The 21,840-nt window shown below is 38.0% G+C and overlaps 1 pseudogene; it reads left to right on the top strand.

Annotated features, from left to right (window-relative positions):
* Positions 1-843: 843 nt before the first annotated feature.
* On the top strand, positions 844-21,502 carry LOC114473123 (bone morphogenetic protein 1-like; annotated as a pseudogene).
* Positions 21,503-21,840: the final 338 nt, after the last annotated feature.

Raw genomic sequence — 21,840 nt, 5'->3', positions numbered from 1 at the left:
CCCATCACCCAATCATCTATCCATCATCCATTCAGCCATCTAACAATCCATGCATCCAATTATCCAATCCATCTATCCAACAATCCATCCAATCATCAATCCATCCATCCAATCATTCATCCATCCATCCAGTCCATCCATGTATCCAATCATTCGTCCATTTATCTAACAATCCATGCATCCATCCATCTATCTATCTATCTATCTATCTATCTATCTATCTATCTATCTATCTATCTATCTATCTATCTATCTATCTATCTATCTATCTATCTATCTATCTATCTATCTATCTATCTATCTATCTATCTATCTATCTATCTATCTATCTATCTATCCATGTATCCAATCATTCATCCATCCATCCAACAATCCATCCAGGCATCCAACAATCCATGCATTAAATGAATGGATACATTCCCTGCATTCCTGCACTTCTTCATCTCTTTGGTGCATCTTCTGTTGCTGTGCATGCTTGACCTGCAGCTCCAGCTCGCATTATTCTTGAACTTTGCACTTGTCAGCACAGTGCGGACACAAACTCTTCCAGGTTCTCCCACCTGTTTCCTACTCTTGCTATGTTAACGTCAACTCCAGACTTTAGTCTTTTCTGCCTGATAAAACCATCAAGGGTCAATTCTGAAATATGAAAAACAGACATTTTCTGCCAAAAATCCATATAATCAAAGATGAATTTATTTTTGGTCATTATTGTGCTTTACTATCTGTTTTGCTGCACCACATTAGTGTGATAAATGTATTTTGTCACCACGCACGCACGCAGTCTTAATGTAGTGTTCTCATGCATGCGCAACAGTCACTAGCCAACAGGTGAAGAATCTCTCCACACACGCACACGTGCGCACGGTGAGTGTGCGTCCGTACGCTGTGCGCGCGCGCGCACGGAGACCTGAGAGAAACTCCATAAATCCTGCTGCTACACAGGGACTTTAGAGAACACTTCCACATTGTTGGAGCTCGTTTTTCCGACCATCACTGTGTTCAGGAGCCATGGAGGCTGTGGTGGTGTTGGCGCTGCTGCTGCTCTGCGCGCTGCGGGTTTCCCAAGCGGAGGTTCGACCCTTGACGGAGCCCACGGACTCTGTGCCCGGGGATGCCATCGACTATAAAGACCCCTGTAAAGCAGGTACTGCGGTTTCCATCACTGATGTTAATGATGGATGTCAAACAGGGCAGGTCTGTCTTAATTTGTACGACAAAAAAAAAAAAAATTCGTCTAAGTTTTCGTCGATTACATTTTTTAAAGTGACAATACCTAGACTTTAACTACTGTATATAAAAATGCCTGTGGACGAAAATAAGAAATAATAATAATAATATAATTTCGTCACATGGGACGAAATCCAATCAGAACTCGTGACATCATCATGTGGTCTTATACAATAATCACATCAAATGTGTCTGTGTATTTACAAACTAATAACATCCAATATCAGGTTGATAATTTGATTTTTTTATGCTTTATATTTTAGTCGACTGTATCCATATTCCATAACAGAATTAGTTTACTATAATCATATCTTTTATTGAACTAAAACTAGACTATAACTGAAATACTATACCTTCATAATAATAAAATAATAACACGTGCTTTTTTGGACACTCAAAGTCGCTTTACAGAATTAAGGGATTATTCTTTCACTCCACACTTAGCAAACAATAGAAGTGTTTCAATAAAGTTTTGTTACAAGAGTTATTTAAATAAATCAGAAATGAAGTCTGTCCTCCTTATTCAAGTGCTATAGACACATATCGACCAAACTGGTTTTCAGCAAAAGTGTTGAGTTTCCTTAAAAACTCCAAAATCTCATGAATAGGGACACCATTGCAGATGTGCTTCATCATGATCACAACATGAAGGCTGACGGTAAAATGGCTTTTAAAAACAAAAACAAAAAACAACCCCCCCCCCCCCCCCCCCCAAAAAAAAAAAAAACCACGAGGTCGTCTTTATGACATTTATTCAGGAATGGTGTCCGCATATTTGATGCTGAAGAAGACAGGATAAGAATAAGCCTTGAAGATAAAACTCAAAACACAACATCTGTACCATAGTTCTTTAGTCTACAGCTCTGTTCAGAAAATTATACAGCAAAATAACCTGCAATGTTTTGGTCAAAAAGTTGGGAACAATTACAGTTATCGGGTCACAATTAAAATGTGTAATTCATGGCCTATATTAAAATTTTGTTTTTGTTTCCTCAACCAAATGATAAAGACAAAGGATAATAGCTGTTATATAACTAACCCTGTTAGGTATAAAGAATCTGAAATTCCAATGGCTTTGTCCAATTTGTAACATGGCTGATAGGCAAGGCTAATTATTTTTGTATAGCTCATTTCAAATTCATACACAAGGCAATTCAATGTGCTTCACATGATTCAAAAAGTGCAACAGAAAACATTTAACAGTTTAAAAATCAATAAGAACACTAACATCAGGGGTAAAAACTTTAAATCAACAATAATATGATTAAAAATCCCTTTCGGTCAAAGATTGTCACAGTAGAGAAAAAGATAAATAGATTTGGTTCATGCCAACACTCCCTTCTCTGCAAAGTATAAAGAGTTGAGTACAAAGATTACATTTTAGGTCATTAAGCTGTTAAAAATTTGTATTTTCTCCTCATTTTTATAGATTTATGAGAAACTTAATGTTGTTTATGTAAAAACATTTCACTTCAGGCCAATATTCATTCATAGTTGTTCCCCATTACTTCCCAACATGTCAAACAGTTTACTTTGGTTGTCAGAGGGCCTCTGGCAGGCTGAGGTCTTTGTTTTTTCCCCCTTGTAACTTTTGAATCTTTAAAAACACACCAGTCCTCCACACTGAGGCGGTTGCTTGGCGACCAGAGGTCATTGAGACCGTGCCAGCGTAGCTCGCCGCTGGACGCTGGTGAAATCCCTCTGGCTGCAGGGCATGGGGTGCTCACTGCAGGGGTGATAGTCATTTACAGCCACCGTTTGCACGAGTGAATGGACTTCAAAGGGGAACACAGGGACCGCTGCGTCCTTTCATTTGTACTTCCAAAGGTTGTTACATCCCATGAATGGCAGAGAGAGGTATTTGAAGAGAAAGCAAAAGCACAGAATCAACTGAATAGGCTTTGAGTGTCAGTGGAAAATGTACATGTCAAGTAAAATGATTTACTTTGGGGCTTTTTGAGTCTATCTGTCAGTGTACATCTTTACATTTTGGTTTTAGTCAGAGTCTTTTGACTAAAAGGCAATTTGGTTTTAATCAAAATGTCATTAAGATTTTAGTCGACTAAATCTGTTACAATGCGTAAGACCACATGATCACACGAGATCACTATTATGATAAATTATAGCTTATTTTTTTTATTAGTTGAGAAAAGTATCAATATATTTTGTTATTGTTTTCATTGACATGTATTTTTTATTATTATTTTTTAATTAGTTGACTGTGGTCTCATTATTGTTACTTTAAAAAAAAAAATGTAGTTGACGAAAACTTCAGGAGACAAAATGAACACTGATCTATGTATGAAATGTACAACAAAGTAAAAAAAAAAAAAAAAAAAAAGCAGGTCAGACATTAAAGCAGACTGTTAAAGCCAATTATATATCATTGTCTCTTTCATAGATATTTTCCCAATTTTTGAATGCTTTGAAACAATTGTAAGCTCTTTAAATGAAAATGTCCAATTCAGTTGTTTCTGCATCTCATCAGCGGGACTCGTTTTTTTTTTTTGTTTCCTCATGAATCGCAAACAATTCAACGATTTAAAACAATGCTAAATTGCTTGTTTTTACTGTATATGTTTTGTTTTACACTGGCTCCCAGTCAGCCTCAGAGTAGACTTTAAAGTTCTGCTGCTGGTGTATAAATCTGTGAATGGGTTTGGTCCAGAATACATCAGTGAGATGTTAGTCAGGTATGAACCCAGCAGGTCTCTCAGATCCATGGACACAGGTCCGATAGTGGAACCCAGAGTTCCCAGCAAACTTGGTGACACTGTTTTTAGTTGTTATGCTGCAAAGAAGTGGTACAAGTCAGCATCCAATGTAAACATTTTTAAATCAAAGTTAAAGGCACTATTTTTCTCTACTTTCTATGACTGAGAGGGAGATTTTTAATCATTTTGTTGTTGATTTCATATTTTTACTTCTGATTTTAATGTTTTTATTGATTTTTAAACTGTTAAATGTTTCATCAATCATGTAAAGCACATTGAATTGCCTTGTGTATGAAATGTACGATACAAATAAATTAGCTTTGCCTTGACTTCACTTAGAATGGGAAAACATGTCAAGCTCCATGGTTATGTGATGCTGACATTAAAGCATTTTGTCACAAAAACAAACAGATTCGGTGCATATTTTAATGTTGTATGGGCATCAACTTGTGATTTCATCAACTGCTTGGAATTTGAATTGCACTGTGTATGGGAAAATGTAAAGATCAGCCAACACTGCATTTCAGCCCAAATTTCCTGTGTTCCCTCAACAGTTTACGTTTGCATGTTCTCTCTGAGCATACAGGTTTTCAACTGGACTTCTCAGTCTGATTTGGCTTTAAAAAAAACAAAAAAACAAAGGCTATAGATGATGATGTTTTCATGTCCTTTTGCACATTTATGTCAAATAGGAGCCGACTTATATCTGTTCAAAAAAAGCAGTATACTCCTTATCATGACCAATAATCTCTCTAATGTAGCAAATAGCTCATATTAACACACATTCACTTTATTAGCATATCATTATTATTTACTCTTATTTCTGTAAGAGGTGTGGAGAGACTTGAAAGATCAAATAAAACAGTCTGGAACAGTCACAGCTTTCAAAAAGATGTATAAATCTACTATAATTGAAAAAAGCTCAGGGTGAATAAAGTAGCAACTAATGAAAAGATTTTAATAGATCTATAACGGATGAAATGAATTCAATGATGACATGATTTAGTGTAAAAATAACAAAAAACAAAATGAAATTTATGTTAAAATAACAATTCTAAATACATGTGTATTTCTCTTCTGTTGGACACTTGAAATTCTTTATTATAAATCTTTGCGTCTTTGTCTCATGGAAGTCCGTAAACAGGGTTAGGCATAATAAGTATTAACTTCAGCTTAAACCCTTTTGGTCGTGCTGTACACGACATAATGGAAATGTTTTGTTTAGTGTTTAATGGAATGAAATGACCGTATAAAAACTACTACTACTACTATAATTGTATTTGTTGTTGGCTTGTTTTCACAGCCGCCTTTATGGGAGACATCGCTCTGGATGAAGAGGACCTGCGTATCTTTAAACTGGTCCACAGCAGGGACAATGCAAAAGTCTCCGTTCAAACCAACATCACAAACTCAGGTGAACAGGAACACAAAACACGTGTGGGTTAGGGCTGCTCAATTCATTTATTACACCCAGCAATTACAAAAACAACACGTATATTAAAAAACGATTAATAAGAAAAATGATAATGTTTTTTTTTTTACATATGTTTTATTCGCTAAATGAAACAAACCCACTATTTTGGACATCTACAGATGATAAAACTTGGCACACACATTAATGCTAACGTTTAGTTGTTTAATACATCCGCATGCAAGCTCCTCCCCTCTGCCCCGCCCCTCTCAAAGCCAAAGGTAGCCTGAAGGCTACCAAGAGGAAGGTTGTCGCTCTGACTCCCCTACATGCTGCCAGTACCCACCGCACCCCCCCTTTCTTTTTTTTTTCTTAGTTATTATTATTATTATTATTATAATTATTATTATTATTATTGTTTTATTAGCATTATTCGTGAAGGTTACCATTATGAATGTCTTGTAACCCAATCAACCATTCATCACAGTTAACCACTTTTACGTGAGACTTCACTTGGGTTAATTTATGTCAAATTTCTATTTTAACTTTATTATTATTTTTGTGTTTTTATTATTTTATTTTTTGTTTTGTTTTGTTTTTGTACTATTGTGTTAATATATATACATTACTATTATATTTCCTGTCAGAGACACTGTTCTTGTTGTATGTATTCATTGTAAAAGAAAAAAATGATGGGAAATATGTGTATTATGTATAATTTTTTGTATACCATTGTATTCCCGAATGAAAAAAGATTAATAAAAAAAAAAAAAAAAAGGAAAGTTGTCGCTCGTGGTCTTGAAACATGGCAGGAGAAACGCAACAAAAACACTTGGTAAACAAGTGGCAAGTCAAATTTGGGTTTGATGAAGTGTTTTGTTTTGTGCAATAGTGAACATAGTTGATTTTAGTGTTTGAAGGATTTTATTTATGTTTAAAGAATACATTTTATGGTTTTCTTTGTACAAAAAATAAACAACTTTTTGGTTGACAATTAGTTGTTTGAATTATCGTGATTTCAGGTATGACTAAAATAATTGTGATTATTATTTTTCCTATAATCGAGCGTGTGAGTGTTGGTGAGAAAGAACAAGAGGCAGGAATCACGTTTTAATTGCACGTTGCAGGTAATGGCTCCGCCTCCAGTGACAGTGGCAGCAGCACGAGAGCAGCAGGCAGACGGTATCTCCATCGTCTCAGGAGAGCAGCCACCTCCAGACCTGAGCGAGTGTGGCCGGACGGCATCATCCCCTACATGATCAGTGGCAATTTCAGTGGTGAGTGATTTCAACAGACACAGAGGCTTCACTTTTTCTGCAGGCTTGACACCAAGGGGGTCCGCCTCTAATCCTGACTTTGCTTTCAGGCAGTCAGCGAGCTATTTTCCGTCAGGCGATGCGTCACTGGGAGAAACACACCTGTGTGACGTTCACTGAGAGGACGACCGAAGAGAGCTACATTGTTTTCACCTACAGACCTTGTGGGTTAGTTTGTTACAACTTTGGTGTTGCAACTTTAGAAGGCGAGAGTAAAACAAGCACATTTTGGAAATTGAACAAACTAAGAGTTTACATTTGACCCATAGATACGAAGGGTGTAAAAAAAATTGATTTGGCGATATATCGCGGTATTTCACCGCGCGAATATTGTATAGATCCAAAAAATGTCCAAATCTATTTTTTTAATCATGTTTTTTTAAATGTAAAAACAATTTAATTGCACTAACATATGTATAGCACATAAACGCCAACTACCTCACTCCTTAATGTGTTTTAGCTCGGTTGGTGATTGCACTTTATTTTCATAAAACATACTGGGCACTTTTATAGGTGTATGTGATTACTTCAAAAGAAGAACTTAGAATCAGAATCTGTTGTAGAATCAATAGTTAAACATTTTTGAAAAATGTAATTTTACCATTTGTTTTTCATATTGGTACTTGAATTACAGTTAGTTACCATTTTCTTGTTCTCGCAAGTTTAAATTTTTTTTTAAAATAAATTGTATTTCATACCATTTTGTACTTGTAAAGGTGAAATTTGTAATTGTTGATATTGCGATATATATTGTGTTGTTTAGTATCGGGATGTATCGTATCGTGACATGCAGATCGTCAATTGTATCGTATCGTCAGATTCGTGGCAATGCACACCCTCAATAGATACTAATTTAGTTTTTTTTTAAACTTTTCAAATGTTTGTTTTGTTTCTTTATCAGGATCCCCATTAGCTTAAGCATATGCTATCAGATATTGGAGTCTACAAATTCCACAATGACAATACAATTTATACAACTAAAATAATAATCATATTACACCAACAAAACAGACATTTCAATAACTACAACTCAAACAAAATCAATAACAACAGACATCTTTAGGGTTTTTTAAGAATTATAAATATCATGTTGTTTAATGTAATTTGGTAATGAATTCCGTCCCAATTGGTTTGCAACCCACTGTTTTGGAAACACTAACCTATAAACAGCCCATAAAATCAATGCAAACGTATCCAGGTGTGTCTGTTGGAAGACCTGAACAGTGTTTGGGTCTGGCAGGTGCTGCTCCTACGTGGGCAGGCGAGGCGGTGGCCCTCAGGCCATCTCTATAGGCAAGAACTGTGACAAGTTTGGTATCGTGGTGCATGAACTCGGCCACGTGATCGGCTTCTGGCACGAGCACACGCGTCCAGACAGGGATGAGCACGTGAGCATCATCAGAGACAACATACAATCAGGTATTGTTACCGTACGCCGCATGCTTTGTGTCATACGCTGACGCGTGAACGTGTTTACTGATGCTCCTGGTGTTTGTGTTTGCATGTAGTCCTTTGACTTTCTGTGTGTCCAAAGGACAGGAGTACAACTTCCTGAAGATGGAATCAGGAGAGGTCAACTCTTTGGGAGAGGTGTATGATTTTGGGAGCATCATGCATTATGCAAGAAACACATTTTCCAGGTACACGCTCGTCTTTACTGGAAATCCTCTAAATGTCACTTGAAGGAAAAGTTCCTTTTCATTTTTATTCTTAACATACTGTTGCCTCTCTGTTTTTTTTTTTTTTTTTACCTCTGTGACTGCTTTGGGTCATGGAGGCAAGCCAAGCTAAATAAAAGCCTGGCAGCTCAGGCTTTGTTGAACAATTTCAGCTGGAGTGGCCTTTTTCTTTGCCATTGAGGTGCGGGCCCGCACTGGCACCAGGAAGAACTCCCTTTCAGAGCGTTGTGTTTGCACATGCCTGTCATTCATTGGTGCATCACTATGAGAACAGAACACAGCAGGGAGCTCCAAAAGTAGAAAAAGATCAAAATGAATATATCAAGGTGATAAATGAGCGTAAACGCTACTTTAATAATCACTCGAATGTAAGAAGCTGATTACCTTTAGAACACCAGAAAATTCCATTATTCATTCTGAAATGACAACACCTTTTAGTTTTTTTTCGGAGAACTTTATATTCATATTTCCAACTTTGCTTTGCTAGGAGCGTCTTTTTGGACACAATCCTGCCCCGTTATGAAGTTGATGGAGTGAGACCGTCGATAGGACAGAGGACGAAACTCAGTAGAGGCGATATTACACAAGCCTGCAAGCTCTACAAATGTCCAAGTAGGAGTCATAATGTCATAATCATTGTACTGAAACGTTTGATTTCTGCTCAGTAAACTACTGTGACTGCAACCTGTTGCAGGATGTGGTGACAGCCTGCAGGAAAGCAGCGGAAACTTCTCCTCCCCTGGTTTTCCTAATGGATACTCCGCCTACGCCCACTGTGTGTGGAGGATTTCTGTCACTCCAGGAGAAAAGGTAAACCACACTTTACCTGTTAGATTTCCTTCATACACACCCTTTAATGCCCCTTGCAGTGCACAATAATAATCATTCTTTGATTCAGGAAAAAAAAAAAAAAAACTGCTTTTTTTTGCCACTTGCTCTGATTTTAAACTAGCAGCTCATTAAAGCTGATATGCAGAGTTTCTGAGGAATATTTGAAATGCGAAAAAAAACTAGTCTTTTACTATGGTCTACTGCCGGTGGTCATTAATATATATAAGTCCCGCCTTCATCCTATAGACCCCTATACATTTGAAGAAAGTTCTGACTTTGCCCAGCCAATAGGCTTCAACTTCCTGGAGTGGGCCACTGTCAATCAAAGTGAATGCGCGTGCATGGCGTCATGGAGGAGCGCTCCGAAACTCCAGTTACCCATTCCACGATTGCCAACGTATAAAGCTTCTACTAAAAAAGAAAAGAAAAGTCCGCGAACAAAGTTTGTAGATAAACGTCTTTGTGACCGCAACAGAATTCATCTCAGAGCTGCTTTTCAAAGGTGGAGGGACTTTCTGCTTTTAAAAGGATTCCGAACGGATCAGGATTTGGCGACGTTTCTCATGGACAGGTAATAAACATGTTTTAATCAAAAAGTTATGGCACTCTCACGATAGATGTGTAGTTTTTGTAGTTATGCGACTTTGTTATGTTTTGCAATGCGCGTGCACAAACGTAGAGGCGCAGCTTCTGGTAGATTGGCGGAGGCAAAGGAGGAAGTAGAGCTGTTGGGGGCGGGACATCGAGACGTTCTCTCAGAAACTCTGAATAGCAGCTTTAAGCTCTGATTCTTAACCAAATTCATTTAAAAGACACACAGTTGTAAATTGAGTTTAGAAATGTGATTATTTGGTAAACACGCAAACAAATAACAACTATTTTGAAATAATTTCTCACTTTATTAAGTGGAACTTATTGTTGACATTGTATAGGAAAATTTATTTGCAGAGGGGAAAAAATAATCACCTTTCTATTAGATAAACTATTATTATTTCCATGGTTTGTTAAATTGTGGGTGTTACAAATTAGAGTTTGGATTAAAGTTGTAAAAGCTTTTTAAAGTCATTGTTTTCTTCTTTAGTGGCAAAATGTAGAAGCATATATGACAATAAGTTCATCGTCATATTCTTAGCGAGTTTTATAACGTTACATTTTGATGTCTTTTATTTTGATGTGACAGATTGTTCTGAATTTTACCTCCATGGACCTCTTCAGGAGTCACTTGTGCTGGTATGATCACGTGGAGGTCCGAGACGGCTTCTGGAGAAAAGCTCCTCTAAAAGGTCGGTTTACACAAAGAGCTGTGAGACAGTGACTGCAGCGTTTGATGCCGTTTGGCTTTGGCAGGCCGATTTTGTGGGGACACGCTACCTGATCCAATTATATCCACTGACAGTCGGCTGTGGATCGAGTTCAGAAGCAGCAGCAGCTGGGTGGGCAAAGGATTTTCTGCTGTTTATGAAGGTTGGACTTTTTTACTTTTACAGTAGATTGAACATCAACCAAACCTGGTAGACACTGTAATGGAAGAAAAATCGGAAAATACCAAATTTCTGTCCTTAAACCTGACTTCTCACCTTCTGTGCAGCCATCTGTGGAGGAGACGTTGAGCAGGACAGTGGCCAGATTCAGTCCCCCAATTATCCAGATGACTACCAGTCCAACAAAATGTGTGTGTGGAAAATCACAGTAGCCAAAGGCTTCGATGTTGGCCTCTCCTTCCAGTCGTTTGAGGTGAAATATTAGTTCTTTTCTACCTTCATAATTATAGGTGGGAGTGTTTTGAAAATGAATTTCTCAGTGGTTCAATGCTGGAAGGACAAAATTGTCACCATTATCCATAAATATATTTTTAGGGCAGTGTGCAATTCATAATAGTACATTCGGCATTTGCAATAACAAGCTCTGTCAGCATTTCATGAATTAGACACTATTTAAAGTTGTTGGTTTCACTATGATAGCTATATATATATATACAGTATGTATATATATGTATATATATATACATATATATACAGTATGTATATATATTTTTGGTATGTTGTTGCATTAATGTGTTGGATATTTGTATCTCCTTACAGTTTTACATCAACCCGTCAAGGGACTGGAAATGAAATTAGCAATATGCTTCCTACAATTTTACATCTTAAAGACATACTGTGTAACTTTTGGCCACTAGGGGCGCTACAGCTGTAACTTTCACATCAAGCGCCCCTAGTGGCCACAAGCTCGGCAGCACTGTCGCAAAAATCAACAAACAGTCGGTCGGGCCAGCCGCCCTTGTCTTTTGATTGTGCATGCAGACAGTAGTTGACCTGTAACTTCGGGATAAGGATTGGCTCTATGGGCTGGGTCGGTCTGAGAGCCAATCCCCTATCCCGAAGTTACGGATCTGACTTGCCAACTTCCCTTACTAAAGAATCCAAGAATCCAAGTTTAACTGAACCATTAACCCAACACCAAACTACCATATTGTGCTCTTTTGGCTGTAAACAGAGTCTAACCTCGTTTCAGCTGCCCACAACAATGGCACCGGGTAGGGAAATGCCTGTATGTTGTCACGTCAAGTGGGTACTATGTACTGTATATCAGAGCCTGTGGTCACGTGACTGGTGTGCCTTTAACTTAATGTTAATTAATATGTATGGTCCCTTTTATAGATACAAAAAAAATCGAGTGTAAATATTTGCGAAAGTGATGTATTTTTAATTGTTTGGAGTACATGAAGCTAATTTTGTTTAATCGCAGCTTTAAGGAAATAAGACTCTTATGTTGTAGTCATAAGAAAGACAGATTTGGGGTTTTAGTGACTTGTATTTATGTTATTAACTCAGTGTTTTGGTTCAGTTTAGCATGTTTTTGAATGCAACAGCACCATTTTGCTTACAGAGCGTCATTAATTTGAAGCCAGACTTGGTAGATCTTTGTTTGGGAACAATGTGGGTTGGACATGTAGTCCGACATTTGGTTTGTGTCCATGTTTACAATCCCAACAGCTGGTGATGCACCGTCAGGACAGGAATCCAGAGGTGTGTGACATCTGGTTGACTTTCATACACCTCACAGATGGTTTAGTTGGTAAAAACAGATATCAACATTTTTCTGAATGTATTTAGTTTCCTTGTGAAAGCCTATTAATGCTGTGGGGAAGGATTGTATTAAAAAGCTGGAAAAATCATATTTAATGTTTTTTTTAACTGTATCGCAGGTCACATATTTAACAGGGGTGTCAAACTCTTTTTAGTTGAGGGGCCAAATAAAAAGTAGTTTGATCTTCAGTGGGCTGCAGATTTTAGGTTGTAAAACGAGCAATTTCAACAACGTATAAATGATACATAAAGCATGTAATGCGGCGACAATATCCAGGCAGTAAATGACAGATATGTACCTTCAGGATTTTCTCTTTTAAATTTAATTGATTTTGTGACCAATTATTATTTATTTTGGGGGAATTATGTGAAATAATTTCAGGATAATTTGAGTTCTTTAAACATTTTGATATGTGATAGGAGAAATTTGGGGAAATTTGCAGTGTTTCAGCAGCAGATAAATAAAACAGCGTAAACTAGGGATGTCCTGATTACTGATATGACATCGATATTGCAGCCTTGCATATCGGCCGATACCAATATTGATCCGATATCAGCATGAATCATACATACTTTTTATCTATTTATTTATTTTTTTTAATTTTTAATTTCATTTATTTTTTTCTTTCTCTCTTTTCCATCCATCCATCCATCTTCATACCCGCTTATTCCCGCTAATCAGGGTCGCGGGGGTCTGGCTGTGCCAATCTCCGGCTCTCATAGGGCGCTGGGCGGGGGTACACCCTGGACAGGGCGCCAGTTTTCTCTCTTTTCTTGAATAAAAAATAATAATGACTTATTTTGTAGTGTGGAATGTTAGAAAAAGCTTGATCAAGTGATGTGACTCAAACAGAGAACAATAGTCAGCAACAGTCGGTACTGACCCATTTATTATTAACCAATTGGTTACATGAATTTTTAAACCTTCAACATAGTAATATCTACAGCATTCTACAATTGAATAAAATAAATAAAAAAATCAATTGAAAAATAAAATAAAATAAAAAAAAATTTGAAACCGATATTCGTTTTCAGGCTAATATCAAACCGATATCGATATCGGATCGGGACACCCCTACTGTAAACGCATGGGCCTTTGTGTATATATACATAAGATATATAATTTTAGTATTATATAAGAACTGAATTATTTGGTAATTTAGACAGTAATTTAGGTTTTTTTCTATCTTTTTAACTTTTGCAAGAGGGCCGAATTGGATGGTCTAAAGGGCCAGATTTGGTGCCCGGGCCTTGAGTTTGACAGATGTGACCATTCCAGTCACTTCAGCTTTACAATTGTAGAAATGTACTTGTGTTATTTCTGTCACTCTGAGCACAGATCGAGAGACACGATAGCTGTGCCTACGACTATGTGGAGGTCAGGGATGGTAGCTCAGAGAGCAGTCCACTGCTCGGACGTTTCTGCGGCTACGAGAAACCCGACGGCATCAAGAGCAGCTCCAACCAGCTCTGGCTGAAGTTTGTGTCGGATGGATCGGTCAACAAAGCTGGGTTCTCGGCCAACTTTTTCATAGGTCACAACATTATGCCAGAGAAGACCATTTTTTTTTCCCTTCTGAAAAAGTCATTTATTTTAACAAACAGAAATGAGAGTATTCAGGATTTTTCTTTTCATCAGAAATGGACGAATGCTCCCAGCCCGACAATGGCCAGTGCCAGCAGCGCTGCCTGAACACACTCGGTAGCTACAGATGTGCCTGTGATCCTGGATATGAGCTGGCACAAGATGGACAGAGCTGTGAAAGTAAGCATTGGGACCAGACCTTTACCATTCATGACTCGACAGTTTAGGTCAGTGTTTGACTAAATCATACATGCAGGTCCATTTGTTTTACAATCAAAAAATTGGAAGCATTCAACTTAGAAATATAACACATCCCACATAAAACAAAAAAATTATTTCCAATAAATCTAAAAGTGCTCAGAAAAGACTGCATGAACTTCCATTCGTGGCGCTCAGTCCTCCACAAGGTGGCAACACTATCCTGCTTCAGATTCTCCACCCTGCAGAAAATGACGAGTAAAACCTCATTTTTGGTTATTTTGGTTCTAATCATTGATATACGTAAAAAGAGAGAAAGGAAATTTTCTTTACTCTGCTGTTTCTCAGAATGGAAACCTCACAGCAGCTTCTGCCCCCGTAAATAATCAGGACAACCATTAAACCCATCCCTTTAAAGCTGTTTAACCACATAAAATCACATCTTTTTAACTGCACAGTACTAGTTTTTCATCAAAAGGCTGTTCTCGTCCACTACCGACGCCCCCAAAACACTGCCAAAGTGACATTCCTGATGTTTTCATGGATTGAAAGTCGTTCACAGAATAATGGCAGATGTTGAAAACACACCACATATCACGGGGAAGACGATAAACAAAGCAGAACAAACTCACTGTCATCGTTGTCTGGTGAAGAAACAAGAAATCATGTTAAGGAAGTAAAAATTTTTCTCATTGAAACGTTTGCACTCGGTGCCACCTTTGCATTCTTCTACAAGACTCAATGCAATGAGCGAACGTTTCCAAAGTTCATATCACATGACCATTTGTCAGCAACCTGTTTATGGTGGACTCTAAAACAAGCTTGCAAGTGCACAATTTCTACCTTCGATATTTGTTTGTGAGCAAACTCTCATTCAGAGACATAAATCAATCAATCAGAGGATTTATGAGAACAACCTTCGGATGACATGCAGGTACGTTTTTAAAAATGTGCATGAGTTATGTGGTTAGTTACGTAGCTTTAAAAACTGATATTGTGGATTTTAGCAATATTCAAACCTCTAGTGTTTAATAAATAAAAAAACCAAGGGCACTATTCTCCCGTCTGGACTTAACGCTTTTTTGCACGCATACAGTTAAGCCCTTCTCTCCTACGTGTCCAGGTTCCTGACACGCCCGCCGTGCGTAAGTAGACCAAAAGCGCAGTAGTCTGTGAATGAAGGCGGTCAGAAGCAAAGGAGGCGGACTGGGGAATGATGTCACTTTTTCGGGGGTTGTCTAGAAATCACAGAACATGGAGGTTTTCCCAACGCTTGTAAATGTCATTGAAATCCGTGAAAATGATAAAGTTCACTTTTAATTTGAAACGCCTTCATTGATAAACAAAGTAACAGGTTGATTTGATCAGATTACTGCAGTGTGAGGATTGGACACATTTTTCGATCCGAGTCTCTCTTTTAACCCCTCATATTAACACCAGATTAACGTTTGTTTGCGTGAAAAGTTTGATTTTATTAACTTTTTCCATTCCTGCGTTCAGAAATGATCAGCATGCATCATCATCATCATCATCATCATCATCTGTCATTAATGTTTCCCTTGTTATTTATTCTTGTAGTGGATCAAACTGTGGCTTTACGTTGTACACAGTTGGACATCTGTCGGTTTATAACGAGCTGCAGCAGCAGAGGCACGCACGCGGACACATACACACACACACACACACACACACACATACAGCTGATAGGCTCCACGATGCACGGGTACAATATAATGAAATGTAGCACATTTTGTCCCGTCTAGAACTTGGAAATGTGAACATATTGGTAACGCTGACGGTCAATCCTATGACGTGCGTGTGTGACTCCGCCCTGCCACCCCCGTGACAGTGTTACTTTGAATAGATGCTTCCAGGAGTCTCAACTGCAATATTATGAGTCCATTGTGGCTTAAATTGTAACTCGCTCCATACATCTAGTGCAATATAATGTTGCGCGGCACTTATTACAGGAGTAAAAGCACGTAAGAGGAAAATATCTTAAAGCAGACGGTTAGAATACGCGCAAGGCCAGACTTGAATGGGAACACACCACATTTCCAGGGTCGCTCCACCCAGGAGTGCGTAACTGGGATTGAGGCGCGCAGAGTGACTGACTTAAACACAGTGGGCGGATAGCGCGCAGCCAAAAAAACAGCGCTGCTGTGCGCCTTTTTGTGACTTGGGAGAATAGAACCCCAAGTGAGTAGTTATTTTATTTTACGTTTTGATTAAAAAAAATTATAATATTCTATTTTATTATTTAAATTTGTTTATTAATTTTATTGTACTATTATTGTTTTATTCCTCACACACATATATTGGTACATTTCTTAAAATCGTCTTTAATGTAAGGAATTTGACCGTCTTGTTTATTTTAAATGAATATGAAATGGTGTGGCCAAGTGGTTGTTCTCGCTTCCATCCTCCTGTTTATTCCTATGTTTAAAGCTCTCTGATAATACACAGTGGTTCCACTGTAAAACATTGAAAAGGTGCTTTAAAGCCACATATAGCCAGACATATAAACTTAAATATTACTGTTTTGATAATGATTTGAAGCGTTTCTGTTGCTGAAAGGATAATCAAACCAAATGTAATCATTGAATCCCTGTTGTTGTGTCTCCCATTAGCAGCTGCCTGTGGCGGCTTCATCGCTAAAGGTGAATGGTTCCTTTTACTTCTCTGGTTGGCCTAAAGAATATCCTCCAAACAAGAACTGTGTGTGGCAGCTGGTGGCTCCTGTTCAGTACCGCATCACTCTGGTGTTTGATGTGTTTGAAACCCGACGGGCAACGGACGTAGGTTTTATTCGAGCAAATGCAAATCGGACGGAAATCATTACAATTGATAAAAAAAAAAAAAAAAAAAGAAAGCCTAAATGGATGATACGTGTGCGTTTCCCAACAGGTTTGTAAGTATGATATGTGGAAGTGCGCAGTGGTTGAGTTCCGACTCGAAGCTTCATGGGAAATTTTGCGGAGCAGAGAAACCTGAAGTCATCACGTCACAGCAGAACACATGAGGATTGAGTTTAAGTCGGACACACACGGTTTCCAAAGAGGGCTTTAAGGCTCACTACTTCTCTGGTAGGCGATGGCTTTGATTAGCAAGCATGAAACCTCACAGGCAGATTGACTTTATCCTTTCTCCATATTTAAAGACTAACTAAACCCCAAAACAACATTTTTTTTTCTGCTGAAAACAATACATATGGGTATGAAGTCATATTGAACAACTCTTGTCCAACTCTTGACATTTCGTCAAAGTATCTCTATTTTGTGTATTTTCTTGTACACATGTAAGAGTGACCACCCTCTATGAGCTGAAACCTGCTATTACAAGAAATGTGTTTGTGACGTTTTGGGGGCTTCTTACATCACAAACCAACTACTGTTAGCCCCGCCCCTGCTATGTAGAGGGTTTAGTAAGTTATTATGAAATAAGACGTTTATTAGGGTTGCCACTGCTGTAGAAGAAGAATAACGCTGTTTAGCAGTATTAATCATTCATAATAGCTCAGGGTGTGAATTCTTGTCAAAACTATATACTGTGTTACTATATTCTATAGCAAAACAATATTGATGCATGAACCACAGACATATAGTTAAGTTTAAACATGTATTGTCAAATAAGTTAATATTTACACAAACAACACTAAAAGCGCTACACTCACTTACTGTAAGTGAGTAAAAGGCTCGATTACATAAAATAAGAAAGAAAGCTTAGTGGAAGAAAGAAAAGATAGACATAAAATCAACATAGCATGATGTGATTTAGAGGTGTGTGTGTGTGTGTGGTGTGTGTGCGTGCGTTGCGAACAGTATGAGGATGAGATTAATGTGTCTGCCTTTAATCATGTAAAGTTATGTGAATGTCATAGTGAGCATTTAGTGGTAAGTTAGCATAGCATTGATTGTTCTTTGGAGATCTTATAGTATAGTCAGGGTTGTGTCTTAACTGTTCCAGGAGCCCCGCCCATAATCAAGGCGTTTTTTAAATTTCCAGCGAAGATGCACATCAGCTAAAACCTTGGGTTTAGACTATTTTAGACACGCCTTTAACATATGCTCAAACTCAATGATTGATCAAAAACCTGTGAGATAAAACTGTTTTGAACATTGAACATGATTATATATTAGGGGTGTGGGGGAAAAAAATCGATTTCACGATATATCGCGATTTTTTGGGGGCTGATTCTAGATGTTTTGAAGCAAGTAGTTTTGACTCAAAAACCTGGCGCTGTTTTTTTTTTTTTTTTTTTAACAGATATGGACGAGTGCTCCAAGCGTAATGGAGGCTGCCAGCATGAATGCGTGAACACCTTTGGGAGCTACAGCTGTCAGTGCCGCAGTGGCTTCATGCTGCACGACAATAAGCATGACTGCAAGGAAGGTAGTGTGTATCTGCAGCTGATCTCTGACTGCTGAGTAAATCTACAAATAGTTTAATGCATTCATCGCATGCACAGGATTTCATTTATCCAGCTGTACATTTTTTATCTCCAAATGCATAACAATCAAAGACTAGAAACACTTACTGTATATGTGCAAAAATGATGTTTGCAAGCTGTTTTTATTATTATTATAGATTTGGATTTATTTGAGGTAAAATATCCTATCCTGTCATGAAGTTTTCAATGCTTTTGCTTTTCCACAGCGGCCTGCAATCACACTGTAAACAGTGCGTCAGGCACAATCAGCAGTCCAAACTGGCCGGACAAATATCCCAGTAAGAAGGCCTGCACCTGGTCCCTGTCCACGACCCCGGGGCATCGAATCAAACTTGTACGTAAAAGCTCTCAGATAAAGAACTGCCAAAGTCAGTCCAGGTTCCACTTTCAATGTTTTTAACTGATTACTTGCAGGTTTTCAATGACGTGGATATGGAAGCGCATCTGGAGTGTGCGTATGATCATCTGGAGATCTATGACGGGAGAGATCTTCAAGCCCCGAGTCTCGGGCGTTTTTGTGGAGCAAGAAAACCTTCCCCAATCGCCTCCAGTGGAAATCAAATGTTCCTGCGTTTTTCTTCAGACAATTCAGTGCAAAAAGGAGGCTTTGAGGCTTCTTATAAAGCAGGTGTGAAAAGTCTCGAGGAAGGAGCGTTTTAAAATGATTATTTTTAGACTGAAAAGCCAAGGGAACAATGTGCAGGCACAGATCCCTCCAGCTATCATCCTACATCAGGGTTGGAGATATTGTGCTCTTAAACAGCAAAGTGTAGCAATTAAATTCTGAGCAAAATGTATTTATTTAGAATTATATGCACAACTTTTCTGATAATTACAAAAGACTTGCACATAAATCATTAAGGAGTACAATCAAAATCTGTAGAACACATGTCAAACTAATGGCCCGGGGGCCAAATCTAGCTCTTTGAAACATCCAATTTGGCCCGCAGGAAACATGAATCATTGTATTTGCAGGGGCTCACAGTTTTTTTGGTGCTTATATCGTATGATTGCATTCGTTTTTTAATGTTAAACAGTTGAAAAAACCTCTGAATGTTCACAAAATATCTCAATTTTCCTCAAATTTTGACATAATGTTTCAATTAATTAAATAGAAATTGGTCTCAAAATGTAGAAAAATTAAAGTGAAGATCCTGTCGGGACTGATATATCATATTATTGCTTGGATATTGTTGGTTTCTTACATATTCTGTGCTTTATGGATACGTAGAAATGCAAACTAGGGCACAATAATGTTGAAATTACTCGTTTTTCTGCATCAAAGCTGTGGCCCACTTGAGATCAAACTGGAAATTTGGCCCCTGAGCTGCTGTAGAATATTGTTAAGAGGTTTTTTACATAATGATCTTCATGCTTGATCCCTGCTCATTGGCTGTCAGAAATAACGTGTTATAATAAACATAATGTTATAATGTATAGAAGCAACACCAAATACAGTCACTAATTGGTTAACCACACTGGAAAATGAGTGCATTTGTGTTCAGCAGACGGAATGGAAAACTCAGGAGGTGCCTCTCTAACAATAGGGTGGCTTTCTGGTGCGTGTGTGAAGCTACATTTCTTCCTCTCTTTTACGAGTTCCTCTTTTTGACCCTCTAATTTAGTGGGTTTGTGTTCCCAGAGTGCGGAGGAAGTCTGAAAGCCGAGGTCAAGACCAAAGACCTGTACTCTCATGCCCAGTTTGGAGATAACAACTATCCTGGGGGCTCTGACTGCCTTTGGGTGGTCACAGCTGAGAAAGGTTATGGAGTGGAGATCATCTTCCAGGTGTTTGAGGTAGAGGAGGAGACAGACTGCGGATATGACTTTGTGGAACTTTACGACGGTGCAGACACTAAATCCCCTCGCCTGGGACGATACTGTGGATCTGGGGTAAGGCAGATCACTTAAGGTTCAACAGCCAAATTAGGATTATTTGCCTTTAAACATTGACTAAGAATGTGTTTCTTCAGGCTCCGGAGGAGATCTACTCAGCTGGAGACGCTATCGTGTTGAAGTTTCACTCCGATGACACCGTCAACAAAAAAGGCTTTCATGTACGCTACACAAGCACGAAGTTCCAGGATACTTTACACGCAAACAAGTGACCTTCAAGACTTTCCCAAAACTCTACATTGAGACTTGGCCCCTAACATTTGGTTGGTTACACCCCATTCCAGGCAAGGAGTGAGTATATGGTTTGACACCACAGATACCAATCCACATACTTTCCTCTGACATCTGTTAGACTTAGTGAATCAATGCAAAAGAAATTGGTATGTTGTTCTTTATTATTATGCTGCTTTATAGGAAATAAAAACAAGTTGGAATAATTCTAAGTAGGTTAATAATCAGTCTTTAGTAACTGAAACCCACAGCATGGACTCGAGTCATGTGAAATGTACTGAAGTTACTGTTGTTTGACTTGGATTGATAGAAATTACATAAAAATATCAAGTATGTGTGCAACTGGAAAATTTGGAATCCCAAATATTTCACTTCAATTAAGTTGTTGTCGGTCTCAAGTAAAAGATTTTCCTTAATGTTCATGTGTTAAAAGGAAGCTAATTACAAGATTGACAATGTCAGATTGGTGGGCAAAGGTCATTATTATTAAGGAGACAATGGTGGGTGTTAAAAGCGAGCTTATGATCGGAGGGTGGGGGGTTAGAATTCCCACACCATGCTTCAACCAAAACAATCTTTAAAACCCTACCACTGAACCCATAAAAGGCATGTATTTACACTGCGTGAAATGGGTCACATGCAGAAGGAATTTAGTGAATATTGTAATGTCTGTGTGACAACAAAACAAAGTGTAGGATGAGGATCGTTGACGGATTTTTTTCATGCCATAAAATAGAGACTTCTCTCTTTTAGACACTCTGTGTTCTCCAAGCCTGCCTTACTTTAACATTGTGGTGTCTAACTTGATTTTTTTGTTCACATAAAATTGTGATTTACTTTTAGGGTTGTCAATCAATGCGTCGGACAAACAATCCATAGCGTATCAGATAAAACCCTCACTAACTAACTTTTCTGGGAATGAATTATATTAAAAATACATGTTTTCAAACCAAAAACAGAATTCATTTTTTTAGTTCTTTGTGGGATGTCCTTAATACTGATACTGGTATTGGTATCAGCTTTTAATCGTGTGAACAATGCTCTGATAACACAGATGGGGTTTTAACCTTGATTAATCTCAGTTTATCTATTAATGAGTTAGTTTAATGTTGAAAAAGCACAATCACATGCTTTGTAAATACATTTGTTTATGTTCCGAATAAAGACAAAAACATTAGTCCAAAGCTGTGTTTGCATATATTTATTACTC

This window comes from Gouania willdenowi, chromosome 12 (genome assembly GCF_900634775.1).
Source record: "Gouania willdenowi chromosome 12, fGouWil2.1, whole genome shotgun sequence".
In the NCBI taxonomy this organism is placed as follows: Eukaryota; Metazoa; Chordata; class Actinopteri; order Blenniiformes; family Gobiesocidae; genus Gouania; species Gouania willdenowi.
This window is presented reverse-complemented; position numbering and strand designations above follow the sequence as displayed.